This window comes from Accipiter gentilis, chromosome W (assembly GCF_929443795.1).
Source record: "Accipiter gentilis chromosome W, bAccGen1.1, whole genome shotgun sequence".
Taxonomy (NCBI): domain Eukaryota; kingdom Metazoa; phylum Chordata; class Aves; order Accipitriformes; family Accipitridae; genus Astur; species Astur gentilis.
The window spans coordinates 6,253,368-6,269,319 of NC_064918.1; positions in this window are offsets into that span (position 1 = coordinate 6,253,368).

Below are 15,952 nucleotides of genomic sequence, written 5' to 3' on the forward strand. Positions count from 1 at the left end.
GGCTTCTTTTGTATTGCCAGAGCTGACCAGCCACATCATCCACCGTTTGTCCCTAGCCTTCTTTCCAGGACATTATTGCCAATGAGTTGGCATACGACAGTGGTGCACTTTGTAAAAACTTCTGCCACATGGGCCACGTGCATTGGACTTTGTCTGGATCTGTGGGTAACTGCTTGTTATCCGGATCATTATAAATCACTTCCAGCATGGCTAATTCCCTCAGGTACTGGATACCTCTCTCCATGGTGGTCCACTTGCCTGGGTGACATGTAACATCTTCCTTGAAGAGGTACCTTTCCTTCACACCTGACAGAAGTCGCCTCCAGAGGCTGAGGGCTTGTGTCTTTTTTCCAATTGCTTTATCAATGCCCCCTTCCCTAGGCAGGGATCCCAGCTGCTCGGCTTCCCTACCCTCCAGTTCCAAGTTACTGGCCCTGTTATCCCAGTGTCGGAGCAGCCAGGTAACAATGTGCTCGCCTGCATGGCGGACGAAATCTTTTCGCATATCATGCAACTCGCTCAGGGATAGAGATCGGGTGATTATTTCAGGTTCTGCCTCTTCCTCCTGTTCTCGTGATGACCCTGCTTCACCTTCATCCCTCACTAAGCAAACTGATTTCTTTGTGCTTTTCTTCTTCTGTACAGAGGCAACTGATACTGACACAGTTTGGTTCTCTGGTTCAGCTGCAGTGCCTGTTGGCCTGTTTTCCCTCTCCCTTCCCCCTAAGGGTGCTCCCTAATATCAAGCAGTGTTTGGTAGATACTGGCCAGGGCCCAGCACAGTGTGGTAAGTTGTGCATCTCTGGAATAGCCACAGCATTTTCCTTTCAAATATTCTACCACTTCATGAGGGTTCTGTAGTTGCTTGGGAGTGAAGCTCCAAACCATCGGAGGTGAGAAGTTCTCTAGATACCTGCCCATATCCTCCCACATGCCATGCCACCCACGGCTATCCAGACTTCGGGCAGATCTCTGGGTGGTATTCTTAAAAAAAATAAATTTGTAGCCCTAAACAAGACCTGAAACACATTCAGGAGACATAGCACTAACAGCATGCTGGCTTGCGCATCACAAGTATATTCAAAATTCTCAAAAGCTGTTGTAATTAGCCTGAAAGAGAAACGGGAGGTGAAAGAGGGGGAGGAAGTATCCCCCCCTCCGGTCTTCCCCATAGATTGGGTGAGATAACTAATAAATTCCGGGAGAGGGCGCCCGAGGTACGGGCATGACAACAATGCCGCATACAAATACCAGCTTAACTCCATGACCAGTGATGTAATCATATCATAAGTCGACATTACCCATGAAAGGATTGAAACCCCAAGGACAAGGGGATGTTGTAAATACCTTAACCACTCAGCCCAAACGTATGTTTCCTTTTGTTCCATGAGAAGGTCATGACCTTAAGCCCTTTCTCAGATAGCTTAGCTTAGCTTTTTAGTCAAAAGAATGTAAATCAAGGAAGAATAGATAGCAGAATAGCTAATGAGCATTCTTTAGGATAAGCTGTTCCAAAACATGTAAGTGTGTCACTCACTGCACAGAATCAAAAGGAAAAGGTCAACTAGCGGACAAATGATGAAGACTACCGGAGACCACCAGATGACACTCGACGACCACCAGAGTAATTTACTGCGCATGTGACACGAACATTTGCATATTTTAATGAATTCTTGGAAATCTTATGTTTATGTAAATTATTTCCTGGAAATTCTATGCATATGTATAACCACAATGTATAAAATCTCTAAGAGTTTGTTAAATAGTTAGAGCACTCGTGGTGGACTCATCCCCAATGCTGCCCAGTGCCATAATAAAGGTTGCCTGCTTAACAGTAACCTGGTTGCTATTGAGTTTTATTTCAGGGAACTCTCTGAAAACTCTGTTTCCCCTATGGGGAGATTTGGACTTGAAGGAGAAGTATCTGTGAATTTTTGTTTCACCCAGTATAGCAAAATGATAGTCCTGATCCCTCTCCCAGAGGTGATAAACATCACCGCAGGGAATACATAGTGCATATAAGAATTTATGCAACACCACCATGCAAACAAATGAGTCAACATTGTGACCAGCAACTATTTAACTAATATGAGAAATGCGTATAACAAATTTGTTTTAACACTCTCTGGTCAGACCTGTGGTTATATCAACCCTTTGAGCCCCACGCTGGGTGCCAAAAAGGACTGTCGTGGTTTAGGCTCAGCTAGCAACTAAGCACCACGCAGCCACTCACTCGCTCACTGCCACCCCCCCACCCCCCCCAGTGGGATGGGGAGGAGAATCAGAAGAAAAAGGTAAAAACTCGTGGGTTGAGATAAGGACAGTTTAATAGGACAACACAAGGATAAAAGAAATAATAACAACAATAATACTAATTTTAAAAAGTATACAAAGCAAGTGATGCACAATGCAATTGCTCACCACCAGTTCCCAAGCCTCCTCCCCTGGTCAGCTCCCCCAGTTATATACTGAGCATGACATCATATGGTATCGAATATCCCCTTGGCTAGTTCGGGTCAGGTGTCCTGGATGTGCCCCCTCCCAGCTTCTCGTGAAAATTAACTCTATCCCAGCCAAACCCAGGACAGGTAGGAAAGACTGCAGTGATCACACACAAGGCTCAGCCACACAAGTGTACTGATGAGCCCTGCTTTACATGTCACTGGCCCCTTTTATACCCTTTTCTGTCTAACTCCCCTTTTGTTCCTCCCTGCTTCTCCTTCCCCCTGCACATTCCCTCATCAGCTGGCATAGTTTCACTGACCCCACTCCAAAATCCTGGACCCTCAGGTTTGCATCCTTATCAGTTACAAAGTCCCAGGTTTGCCTGAAGTTTCTTGATAGCCCATCAATTAGTGTGACTGACCAGGTTTATGCTTATCACTATCTCCCTTATCACGTGTCCCTCAGGTTTGTGTCTGAATGTTCTTGTTTATGGCTCCTTTGGCCAGATACTCTTAAAGGAGCAGACACTCTCCTTCAACATACCCTTACACTACTGCCAAAAAGAGGTGCCGTACATCAACATAGGCATTCCTGTAGATTATATTGAATTATCTCAACTGTCTATTTCAGTTCCATGTTTGTGCACTTGTGTGCAGATTAAACCTTGTTCCAGTCTATGTATTTTAATGAAAAGACACAATTTTAAACAAATTAGTGATAACCAATTAGATATTATGCCCAAGATAAACATTGTCAAATCTGAATTTTTAAAAAATATATCTTAAGCTCCAAACATTTGGAGATCCTAGCTTAAAAGTAGCTTGTTTGGTACTTGGTGGTGAAGTATTGTACCAAGAGGGAGCTCAGCTTAATGCTAATGTGCAAAATTTTAAATTTTTGAGGGAGAGAGACTAAAGAGGGAGATAGAGGAACTGGGGGGGGGGGGGGGGAGAGAGACTAGTCACAGAGCGGCTTGAGAGACAGAGACTTGTGTCATTGTTGAACCCCGGTAGGCATCTAAGCACCACACAGCTGCTCACTCACTCACCCCCCCCCCCCCAACCCAGCGGGATGGGGAAGACAATCGGAAGGGTAAAAGTGAGAAAACTCGTGGGTTGAGATAAAGACAGTTTAACAGGTAAAGCAAAAGCCGCACGCGCAAGCAAAGCAAAACAAGGAATTCATTCATTACTTCCCATCGGCGGGCAGGTGTTTACCCATTTACAGGAAAGCAAGGCTCCATCACACTTAATGGTTACTTGGGAAGGCAAACGCCATAACCCCAAATGTACCCCCTTCTTCCTTCTTCCCTGCAGCTTTTATTGCTGAGCACGACGTCATATGGTATGGAATATGCCTTTGGTCAGTTGAGGTCAGCTGTCCCAGCTCTGTCCCCTCCCAACTTCCTGTGTACCCCCAGCCTACTTGCTGGTGGGGCAGTCTGAGGAGCAGAAAAGGCCTTGACTCTGTGTAAGCACTGCTCGGCAATAACTAAATCATCCCTGTGTTATCAACACTGTTTTCATCACAAGGCCAAAACATAGCCCCATACAAACTACTATGAAGAAATTTAACTCTATCCCAGCCAAACCCAATACATTCTCCACCCCTTATTCCATACCGTTTATGTCACGTTCAGGTGCCATGCTATCCAATAGATCCTCATTAACCACCAACCCCCTTCCCGTCCTTTGATATATACGCAGATATCATTCCCTTAGTCTATGTTCCACCTCTGTAAAATGTCCATAAAATATAATGTTCATAAAATGTCCATTGGGTTTGTTTAGTCCATGACTTTGGGGTCCATCTGTTATGGTGGAGACTCAGGACAGGAGAGGTGGTGTGTTGCATGGAGTTATTGGGCACCAAAGCCAGCTGAGGTCAGGTCACTGCTGCACTTGCACTGCTTCTTGTGAGTCTCGTCCTCCATTGGTCCAGGTGGTTTCTGCTGTAGTACTTACGATAACATGCAACTCAAATCATGGGTTACAACAATGTAAAGGTATATCCATTACAATCGCCACCCCTGGCCCCTTTGGGCCAGGCCATAGGGTGTAACGTTGCAATTAACTCCTCTCCTTGCCCCTGCTCTGGTGTGGGCTTATCCACAGCCACAGTTGGTTCAAGGTGTACCTGATCTGGTGTGGCTTTTGATGCACGGAATGACACTAGGCCTAGTAGATGTAGAAATAGAACGTATGTTTAGACTCAGTGTATTGCCAAATAAAAGACTCAGGAATTTGTTAGAAGGTTAACGACTGTCTCCATAAGTTGATTTACGTAGACAAGCCAAGGACATAAAGCACAAGATTCCTGTGTCTGTAATATACGACAAGATAACATGTCCTGTTTGAGGAGGTATTCTGTTTGATAAGAAAACATGTTCTGTCTCTTGTGATGACTGAGCCAAAAGCTAGGTGATAAGCAGAGAAGTTGTTTGTGGGGCCCAGAAGGGGATCGTACTGCGCAAACTCATACAACAAGGGTCAAACAGTGGACAAGTGAGGAAGACTATGGAAGACCACCAGAGGACTCCAGAAGACCAGCGAAGACCTTCAACGCGCATGCGTAAAGGACATTTACATATGCTAATGATTTCTCGGAAAGTTAATGAATATGTATATCATTTCTCAGAAATTCTATGAATATGTATGTAAAAGATGTATTTAACCTATACAATTAGTCCCAGCCGGCAAGCACGTTTGGAGGAGCGTTCCCCCGTGCTTCCAGCGCTGCAATAAAGAATACTTCATCACCGAATGCTCATTTCGAGAAACACTTTATCCACAAGCCACAATCCCTTCAGGGGAGTACCTGCTCCAGCGTGCCCTTACCCAGAGCCACAGTCCATTCAGGAGCGTACCTGCTGCAGCATGGACATATTCGTGGCCACAGATGCTTCGGGGTGTCCTGCTCCCATGTGGACAGTCATTTCAACTCGAGTTCACACTGGAGTTCCAGTCTGTCCAGTACAGCAGCACAGGAACAGCAGCAATGCCCTGGCCATGTGCCAGCCCGGGCGCATTGCCATTGCTGTTATCAAAATGTTCCCAGGCACAGCAGAGTAAGGTGATAAGCAGTACAGCAAACAGCAAAAGCAAAAAGCAGCCACTAACAAGCACTAGACTAATATACAGTAAGGCAAGCAAGCCCCGTGGGAAGCACAGGAGCCTTCCAATTAGTAGCTGTATGGATTGTCCTGTTCATAGTTCACAAACAAGTTTCACCATATCTAGTGCACACAGGTGACTCATGGGGGGTTACAAAAGTAACCCAGCCTTGGATTGCCTTGAGGCCCTGTCTCTCTGCAGAGCTGACGCACGACTCATGGGGGGCTATGTAGATAGCTTAGCCTGTGGAGGACCTCGGCTGGACCTCGGAGCCTGGGGAGGATATTGACCTTGACAAGACTACAGTGTTCCTGTGAGAGAACAAGAAAGGATGAGAAGCATGCCTGGGAAACTAAACCTAAGGAATGTGTTGATCGTTTGCAGTTGTGATAAGGAACCTGAAAAAAGTCACCCAATGAGGGGTGAGAAAAACAACTTCTGACAACTTTCTGACCAATGAGGGACAGACATATGTACAAGGTAACAAGTATAATGGGTATAAATTTGCTGGCTTGTAGTAATAAAAAAACCTTCTTTGCTTGTACTATAAGAATGCGTACTTGTCGTTTGTCCGTCTCGACCACGACAATTAGCGACCCTGATGTGATGCTGTAAATAATGCTTGTGAATGCGAGGAGAGCAGTGGAGACGGGAGCCGGGCATAGCTTGAGAGCAGCGGGAAGAGCTGCTAGTCCAGACTGATACTTGACACCTGGAGATAAGTAGGTGAGCTGCCGGGAACGTGGGCGGGACCCTCAGTAGAGGACGTCGGAATTGTAAATATGTGGAAAGTAATATTGCAAAAGAGAGGACTTAAAGTAGAAGAGTTGATGTTGTGGAAAATGCTCTTATGGGGCAAGCAACACGGATATAAAGCAGATACAGTGACTGCATTTAGTGTGCCTGTGTGGCAAGGACTCGGGGACAAGCTGTTTGACAGTGCGTCCCGAGGGTCTAAGGAGGCAGCCAGCCTCCTGACGACGTGGTATCTGCTCCTTGAAACCGTCAAAGACATTAGAGAACAAAGGGATAGGATGAAGGAGCCAGTCGTCCCTATCGTGGGGGGAGGACAGTCCTCTCCCACAGAGGACATGGGGTCTGTTGCCGAGTCCTCTGGCGAGCGCGCAGGGCAGCCAAAGCCACGGGGCCGACAAAAGAACCCTTTCGTTGATGACTCTGATGATGAGCAGCCCTCAGGACATCCTCGGACTATTAAAGATAGAACATATAAGCGGCCCCGGGACTTGCTTCCTGGTCGTGACGTATGCCCCGCTGAAACGGCAGAGGCGCCGGTTAATCCGTCCGCCCCCCCTTGCCGCCTGATTCAGAGGATCAAGAAGGGATTAATAGCGCCCCCCCCCCCCCCGGGGGCGGGGAGGGGAACAGGGGACCTCATGCCTGTACCCCCCTCTGCCAGCCGAAACATCAGAGGGTTGGGATGATCCTATGGACAATGATATGGGGGATCCTGAACCTGGGGTGTCTGCGGGAACACCGAAGGAGGGACAATTACAGGGAGGCTCGCGTTGCCGAGGACAGCCCTGGGTCCTTCCGCCGGCTTGAATTGCTGTCAGTCCCCACAACCCCCTGAAATTCTGGCAGCAGGTGAAGAAAGCTCGAGCTCTGCAAGAAGTAAATTGGGACCTGTCCGAGCAAATTAACGTTCCTGTAACAGCAGGCAACTCCGGTGAAATGAATTTAAGGGGGACTGGGGTGATGGCTTTCCCGGTTGTAACGAACGGGTTAACTTTGTTCATGAAATTGGGAAGGGGGAAGAGACATATTGAGAGTTAGCAGATGCCTTGTGTAAATAACAAGGCTTGCTTAAATGTTGCGTAAAGGTCACGGGAAGAGGGCAACGGCTATAACTTACTAGCTAAGGAGGGAAAAGAACAGCTATAACTTACTAGCTAAGGAGGGAAAAGAACAACAGCTATAATTTACCAGATAAGGGGATTAACTCTGCCAAGACTGTACTTCTCCACATCAAAAGACATTCTACATCAAAAGACACTCATCCTTGAGAAGATCGACCGAATCTGCCTAGTAATAGACCTGCACGAATGAAGAAAGAAGCAGCAGGACAAGGCAGAGACTTGCAAGAAAGGGGTACATGAAATGCATATAAGGAATGTAACTATATCCTAAAGTTGCGAGCTTGTGGCGGAGCACTGCCTCCCCGGCCACCCAGCGCTGTTTTGCTCTCTTATTGCTTGCTAATAAATTCAACCTTTTTATTCACTACAAATTGGCTCCTCCAATTTGTCACGAGCATCTATAACACGGTGGTACGGGGTGATCCAGGACAAGGAATTATGGATGAACATAGACCATATTCGTGGAAAGTTATACAGGATTTACAAAAGGCAACTGCGCAATATAGTCCCAACTCCCCCGCAGTTATGCAATTAATACGCCTATTAACTATGGAAGAAATGACACCTTATGTTATTGCTCAAATTGCTCAAATTATTTTCCAACCTGTGCAATGCGCCATTTTTCATAGTATCTGGACTCAGAGAGCAGAGGCACAAGCAGTACACAATTGGCAGCTTTCACAAACCAATCCACGTTATGGTAACAGAGCTGATGTTCTGACTGGGACTGGTCAATTTAATAATCCTCAACATCAGGCTCAATGGCATCCACTATTGGTGTAGAAGCTTTGCTCCGAACGGCCGAGCTGGTGGAGCCTAAGGCAAGATATACCATGATTAAACAGGGGGCTAAGGAACCGTTTCTGTCATTTGTAGAGAAATTGATGGGGGCTATAGAGCGGCAGGTATTTGATGCACATATATGAGAAATGCTGGTAAAACAGTTAGCCCGTGACAATGCTAACACAGATTGTCAAAATGTGATTGAGATGCTCCCTGGGGATCCAACCCTAGAAGCTATGATTACGGCTTGTGGGAAGGTGGGCTCTGTTGAACACAAAATGTCTGCATTAGCTACAGCTATGTCTGCAATGCGTATGTCTAATCAGAAATGTTACTGCTGCAGACAGACTGGACATGTCAAGGCTAACTGTCCTGCTAAAAATAGAAAAGGAGGAGCCAAACAGGTGGCCATGGGAGCAGCTACATGTCTTAAGTGTGGAAAGCTGGGACACTTTGCAAAGCAATGTAAATCTAAATTTCATGCTAACAGTCAACCCCTCCACTTGGGAAATGGCAGAAAGAGCATGAAGGGGCGTGTGCAGACACAAATGCCCTACCACTCCAGCAACCCCTTTCTGGTACAACAGCCAGCCCAGACACCACAAGCCTTTGTGACAAGTTACAGGGACAAACCCAAGGAGCAGCTGGGATGGATGTATGCACCGCCCACACAGTGACTTTATCTACCCAAGGAGTGCATAAAGTGCCCCTGGAAGCCTGGGGACCTATTGGTAAAGGATTAAGTGCCTTACTAATAGGACAATCAAGTAGTACTTTGCAAGGGTTAATGGTGCATGTGGGAGTTAGTGATGCTGATTATCACGGGCAAATATGTGCAACGGTATCTAATGCAACCCCTCCAGTCACTATAAAAGGAGGCACACAAATTGCTCAACTCGTACCATTTATGAGCTGTGTGCCTGCGACAGAACAGGTAATTCGTGGTACTCAAGGTTTTGGGTCCACTGGAAAGCAGGCCAGAAATGACCTGTACCCTCACTATGGCAAATACATCCCCATCACAGATAAAATTGATAGGTTTGCTGGACTCTGGGGCTGATATGACCATCATAGCACAGCGTAACTGGCCCTCCTCGTGGCCATTGGTTGTAAATGCGGAAGGAGTGTTGGGTGTAGGTGGAGTTTCAAATAGTTTTATTGCAGCAAAACCTGTGCTAATAAGCAACCCAGAGGGACAGAAAGCCACTGTGAGGCCATATGTAACCACTTTGCCACTTAATTTATGGGGTCGAGATGTGTTGGATCAATGGGGAGTGCGTCTTACCACGGATTTTTCATAGGGGCCACTGTGCTGCAGGGCGTAGAGCGCCCGACACTGGCACTGACCTGGTTAACAGATAAACCAGTGTGGGTGGATCAGTGGCCCCTCAATCAAGAAAAACTCCTCGCCTTGAAATCTTTAGTTGCAGAACAATTGGCCTCTCATAGCCCACGGAACACACCAGTGTTTGTGATCAAAAAGAAATCTGGAAAATGGAGGCTATTGCATGATTTACGAAAGATTAATGAGGTAATAGCAACCATGGGGGCATTGCAGCCAGGGTTACCTTCTCCATGATTCCAATGCAATGGGAAATTATTGTAATGGACTTAAAAGATTGTTTTTTCACCATCTTTTTAGCCACACCTATTATGGAGAAGTTTGCTTTCACTGTACCCTCAGTGAACAACAGTGAGCCGGCGAAAAGGTATCATTGGAAAGTTTTGCCTCAGGGAATGAAAAATTCTCCCACCATTTGTCAGTGGTTTGTGGCAAAGGCCTTAAGTCCAGTTCGTGCTGCATTCCCAACATGTTATTGTTATCATTATATGGATGACATTTTGTTAGCCGCTCCATCTCAACAGATGTTAAGTGAAATGGAAGTCACAGCACCTGAATCACTACAGTGATTAGGCCTAGTTATTGCACCTGAAAAGGTACAGCGTCAACAGCCGTGGCTGTATTTGGGTATGAAAATATTAAATGAGACGGTCGTACCACAACCCATTCAGTTACAATTGGAGATAAAAACTTTAAATGATGTACAAAAATTGGCCGGAGTGATCAATTGGGTTTGACCCTATTTAGGGTTGCCATCATCGAAATTACAGCCACTTTTGGATTTATTGAAGGGTGATACAGATATTGCTGCACCACGGGCATTAACCCCTGAGGCAAAACAAGTAATTACAGAAGTAGAGCAAGCAATTGTGCAGAGACATGTGTGGAGAATTGATCTGACAGTTTCAATTCAGGTTTTTATATTAATAGACAAATTGGTACCTTTTGCCATGATCGCACAATGGAATTCTGATTGGCCGGATCCATTGCATGTGTTAGAATGGGCCTTCTTACCGTTCAGACCAAACAAAACCGCCCCAGGTCTTTTTGAGCTTTTAGCCCAAATTATCATGAAGATCCGAGTTCGATGTATGGAATTGATAGCCAGGGACACGGAATGTATCACTGTGCCTGTTAAAACCAATTATTTTGAATGGTGTTTCGCTAATAGCTCTGCATTGCAAGCAGCCTTGGCAAATTATACTGGGCAAATTGGGTATCATCTTCCCTCTCATCCGTTAATTAAAATGGGAAGTCAAATACGCTTTGCACAAAAGCAACTAAGTCAATCAGAGCCAGTGAGTGGTCCCACAGTGTTCACTGACGTTCAGGAAAAACAGGAAAAGCAGCCATTGTGTGGCATGACAGCCAGCAATGGCAACAGAAGATAGAACAGCAAGAAGGCTCCCCTCAAGTTGTAGAACTTCAAGCAATGGTGATGGTGTTTCAACATTTTCCAGATCCTGTAAATGTTGTCACCGATTCAGCTTATGTGGTGGGTTTGGTTCAAAGATTGGATAAGGCTGTGCTTGGTCAAGTGGGAAATTAAAAGTTATTTGGGGTGTTGAAGCTGTTATGGATGGAGATTCAGGAACGCCGCTCCCCATATTATGTCATGCGTATTAAAAGCCACACAAGCTTGCCTGGTTTTATTGTGGAAGGGAATGCTCATGCAGATGCTCTTGTATTGGGGGTAGCAATAGGTCCAGCACCAAATGTGAGACAACAGGCGATCGAAGCTCATCATTTTTTTCACCAAGGACATCGGGCCTTAAAGCAGCAATTTCGATTGTCAAACTCTGAGGCTTGTGCCATTGTCACTGCGTGCCCTGACTGTCAGGGCCACCATGTACCTCATTATTATGGAACCAACCCTAGAGGCCTTCGAGCCTTGCAAATCTGGCAGACTGACGTGACGCATATTCCTGAGTCTGGGTGGTTGAAATATGTGCATGTGTCTATTGATACTTTTCTGTTGTTATTGCCACCGCTCATACAGGTGAAGCTGCCAGGGATGTTATTCGACACTGGCAACGAGTGATTTCTGTGGCTGGTGTACCTCAGCAGATTAAGACTGACAATGGTCCAGCTTATCTTTCTACCAAGGTGACTACCTTTTTGCAGCTTTGGGGAGTTACCCATGTCACCGGTATCCCTCATTCTCCCACAGGACAAGGCATTGTAGAGCGCGCCCATGGAACTCTAAAGTATATGCTTCAGAAACAAAAAGGGGGAATGATGGGTGAGGGCCCGGAGGCTCAACTTAACAAGGCCACATATGTATTCAATTTTTTGCAGGTCACTGATGATGTTCAACAACCACCAATGCTGCGTCATTTTGAGTCATTGACAAGTACATCTGGTGTGACCCCTGGGGTTAAGGTTCAGATACAGGACCTGCAGACGGGTCAGTGGTCTGCACCTTGTGACTTATTAACCTGGGGTCGAGGTTATGCTTGTGCCTCCAAAGATACTGGACCATGATGGGTGCTGACACGACTGGTAAAACCCTACTTAGAAGTGTCAACGCCTGCTGCAGTCTCCTCAGAGTAGTGGTTGCAATATGGGTACCATCGCAGCCCAAGATGAACGTATGAGTAATGCTTACAAATGCTATGGGCCAAGAGGGATGCTGGCTAAGCATGCAAAGCAATGCTACATCACAAGCTCTTTCTGGATTATTGCTAGATATAGATTCTATATGCCATGCTATGCTATAAAACAGAGCAGCCATTGATTTTCTATTGTTGGCCCATGGCCACAGTTGTGAAAACCTTAATGGTATGTGTTGTATGAACCTATCAGGTCATTTGGTGTCAGTGTCCCAGAGTATCCAACAGCTGTGAAAGGAGGTGCAGAAGCTAACAGAAGATGTTGGGGTTTTTTTTGGGGGGGGGGGTTGGATGGCTTGTTCTCTCAATGGGGGATTGGAGGGTGGTTAAAGGGAGTATTGAAAACAGGATTATTAATATTGGCAATTGTTGGAGCGGCAGAGGAATGCACATAAGTCGACCCAATATGAGTGATAGAAGTGATTCAACTTTATTTGCATGGATAGCTCATATTTATACAGTTTGCGATAAATATGCCTACTAGTCCTAATATGATTGGTACATTGCTAATGTTTATTCATTACTAAAACACACCCACTTGTGATTTGCAGCTATGCGTGTTCCGTAACTTTCTCATGGGAACTTCTTCAAAAGTTACTTATGAAGTTATGCCAAGGTCACACCGTCCCTGTCTTTCTCCTGATAACAGCGAGACCAGCTGTTGTTTTTCTCCCAATATCAGTAAAGCCAGCTATTTTCAGCCAAGGCCTAGTCTTGTTGCTCAAACTGACATTCTTTCACACAGAACTCTGCTTGCACAACTTTTCCATAGACCCATGTCCTTTTTCATCAAGCCAATTCCCAACAATTCCCCCTTTTTCTTTTTGTGCGAGTAGAGCTTGGTGTGTCAGCTTTGAGACTCCTTTTATCATGCACCCATAAGCAATTTTAACTATTACACAGATTAATATCAATATACCCAACCATTGTAAGGCTTCCATAATCAATGACATTAGCCGTGGTGTTATCCCGCCAAATATTGACTCTAACACCCCATCAAACCAACTAGTTTCTTGCTGGATCTTTGTGTATGTTTCTCCAGCCAATCTATTTGTTTGTGTATAGATTGAGGTAAAATTTTAACACCTGCTGTATTGCCCTTTACAAAGATCTATGAACACAACTAATTAAGCACAGTAAAAACAACATTATACCTAATAAAATACATAAGCACACAAAAAGAGGTTTGATTAATAGCTTTAGCTAGTGACACCCAAACATTCTTACTGTCCCATGGCGTTAACCGATGTGGATCAATCACCGGTGTCACTGTCATGCTGCTTACTACAGTCAGTGTGTTCCATATCAATCTCAGCATAAGGTTTCAAATTTATGGGTAAATCAGGAACGTATCTGCCAGACATGGAGGATGTGATTTTTTGTCCAATTGCTGCCAAGGCTTGCCGTCCCGGTGCACTTAGTTGTCTTGTAGAAGTTAAGCTATCGCTGCCCCTCAATAAATCCAGCAGCGGCTGTAAGTCTGTATTTGTAATACAACAACAAGGTCGAATCCACTGTAGGTCTCCGTTTAAATCTTTCTCCCTCCTTTTGTTTTTGAGCAATCCAGGCTTGCTTAATAACTTGGGATGCCATTTTCCTTAATAAGCTGAACAAGGTAAAACTATTACAACAGGTACAATCACAGTAACTACAATAATGCCCATAATTCTTTGAGCCAACCTGTTACCCCTAATGACCCAGACCATGAGGACTATGAGGAAAATGAACCATCCATACATTCTTGTGCCATCTTGCTCCACGAACTCAGCCCAGCAATCGGTAGGTGCCAGCTTTCCGTGGGCGTCCCCACAGAGGCAACGACGGCCTCACCGTACAACAGCCCGATGCTCTTCGGAAAATCCCGGTATTTATACATTTGCAGAGGAACGGGTTTTAGCACACGTGGCCAGCGGGTGCCAAAAGTCCACCTCGGTTGCAATCTATGACGCATGCGCTCGCTGGCCAGGCGCGCTGCACGAGTCATAGCCATCTTGTCTATTGGTTCGTGGGCCTGTATCTGTGGAAACACAATCAACCTCGTTCCCAGGTTATTAATGGAAATAGATCTTACCCCTGATTTTGGCTTTAACTAACTTTTACATTTACCCCACAGTGTCTTCCCGTAATCACGCTATGTTTAATCAAATTATGCTTAACGCACTTTTTACCTAAAGCAAGTTCTATATACAATAAGGCATGCTGTTCTAAAAACCTCTCTGAAGGACTCAGTGTCCGCTAGTAATACTCTATTAGTTAGAATCTGTCGGATCAGTGGCTCCAGCACCCGCCGGTGCCGTGCCAGTCGCCATTGGGACAATTCCGGGTCCAGCATCAGTGCGAAGCCATGGCTTGACCCACTTAGCCAGAATCTCCCAGTAACTTTTACTTCTGCTGATCCGCACCATTTCCCGGATTCTGGGTCCTTATACATTACCATGATTCCTGTACTTTGTTGCGTCCTTTCTGCCTGTAAAAGAACATGATGCACTACCATTGGTGGGTCTTTGTGATCACCTGTCAATCTAAGGTAATTTAGCACAAATAAGGCTTTGGCCAATCGTTCCTCTGGGAGTAAGCCCTGGGTTGCCCCTTTTTGTTTTTGCAGCATGTTCTTTTAGGGTTTAGTTGGCCCATTCGACAATAGCCTGTCCTGTGGGAAGATGTGGAATACCGGTACCATGGTGAATTCCCCACAAATTACAAAATCGAGCAAATCGTGTAGAACCATAGGCTGGGCCGTTGTCCGTCTTAATTTCTTTAGGCACACCCAGCACTGCAAAAGAAGCGTGAAGATGTCATTCACTATGTAAGGTCTTTTCTCCAGTTCGTGCCGTGGCCCACATGGCAGCAGGATAGGTATCAATACACACATGCACAGAACGCTTTGCACCAAACCACATGACATGGGTGACATCCATTTGCCACAACTGCAATGGCAAAAGACCTCGTCGGTTAACCCCACGGCCCAAGCCCAGCCCTTCCTTTTGACAATCAGGGCATGCTTTAACGATACCTTGGGCGTCAGTAAGTGGTAAGTCAAATTGCTTTGCTAACATCCTAGCGGGTTGGTGCAAGAACGCATGTGATTGCCGTGCTTTGTTGAAAACGATTCCCTGGAGGAGGCTCCCGTGGCGCTGCAACCAATTGGTCAGCTCTGTCATTTCCCGTTTCTCATCTGCACCGTGTTCTCATACCCAAGAGTTCTACCAGAGGGGTCATATCGCCATTAGTGATACCGCAAAGATTCCGCACCCACTGGATATCTCCCACAAGCTTCTGGACATCATGTAACGTTGAAATTTCTCATGTTATTTGAACCTTCTGAGGTTTAACACTGCTAACATCTATGTGCCACCCCAAATACTTCCAAGGTGCTGCCTTTTGCACCTTTTCAGGAGTGATTATTACTCTGCGATGGCTTAAGATGTCCTGCAATTGAGTTAAAATCTCATCCTGTGGCAAGTTACTGAGGTAACTGCTTTCTTACAGGCTCTAATGCCCAGGCCACATACACCTGACGCATCGTGGGGGAATTGCGCATTCATTGCGGTAACACGACCCAATGGTATCTCTTATAGGGATCTGCCTTGTTAATCGATGGTACCGAAAAGGCGAACCGTTCAGCGCCATCTGGGTGCAATCTTTTAGATTTATAATTAACAAATCCCATTCTTCTGGAAGCATAACTGGAGACGGCAAACCTGGCTGCAGGGCTCCCATACTGTCCATCACCGCATTCACAGCTCTGAGATCATGTAACAGTCTCCATTTCCCACTTTT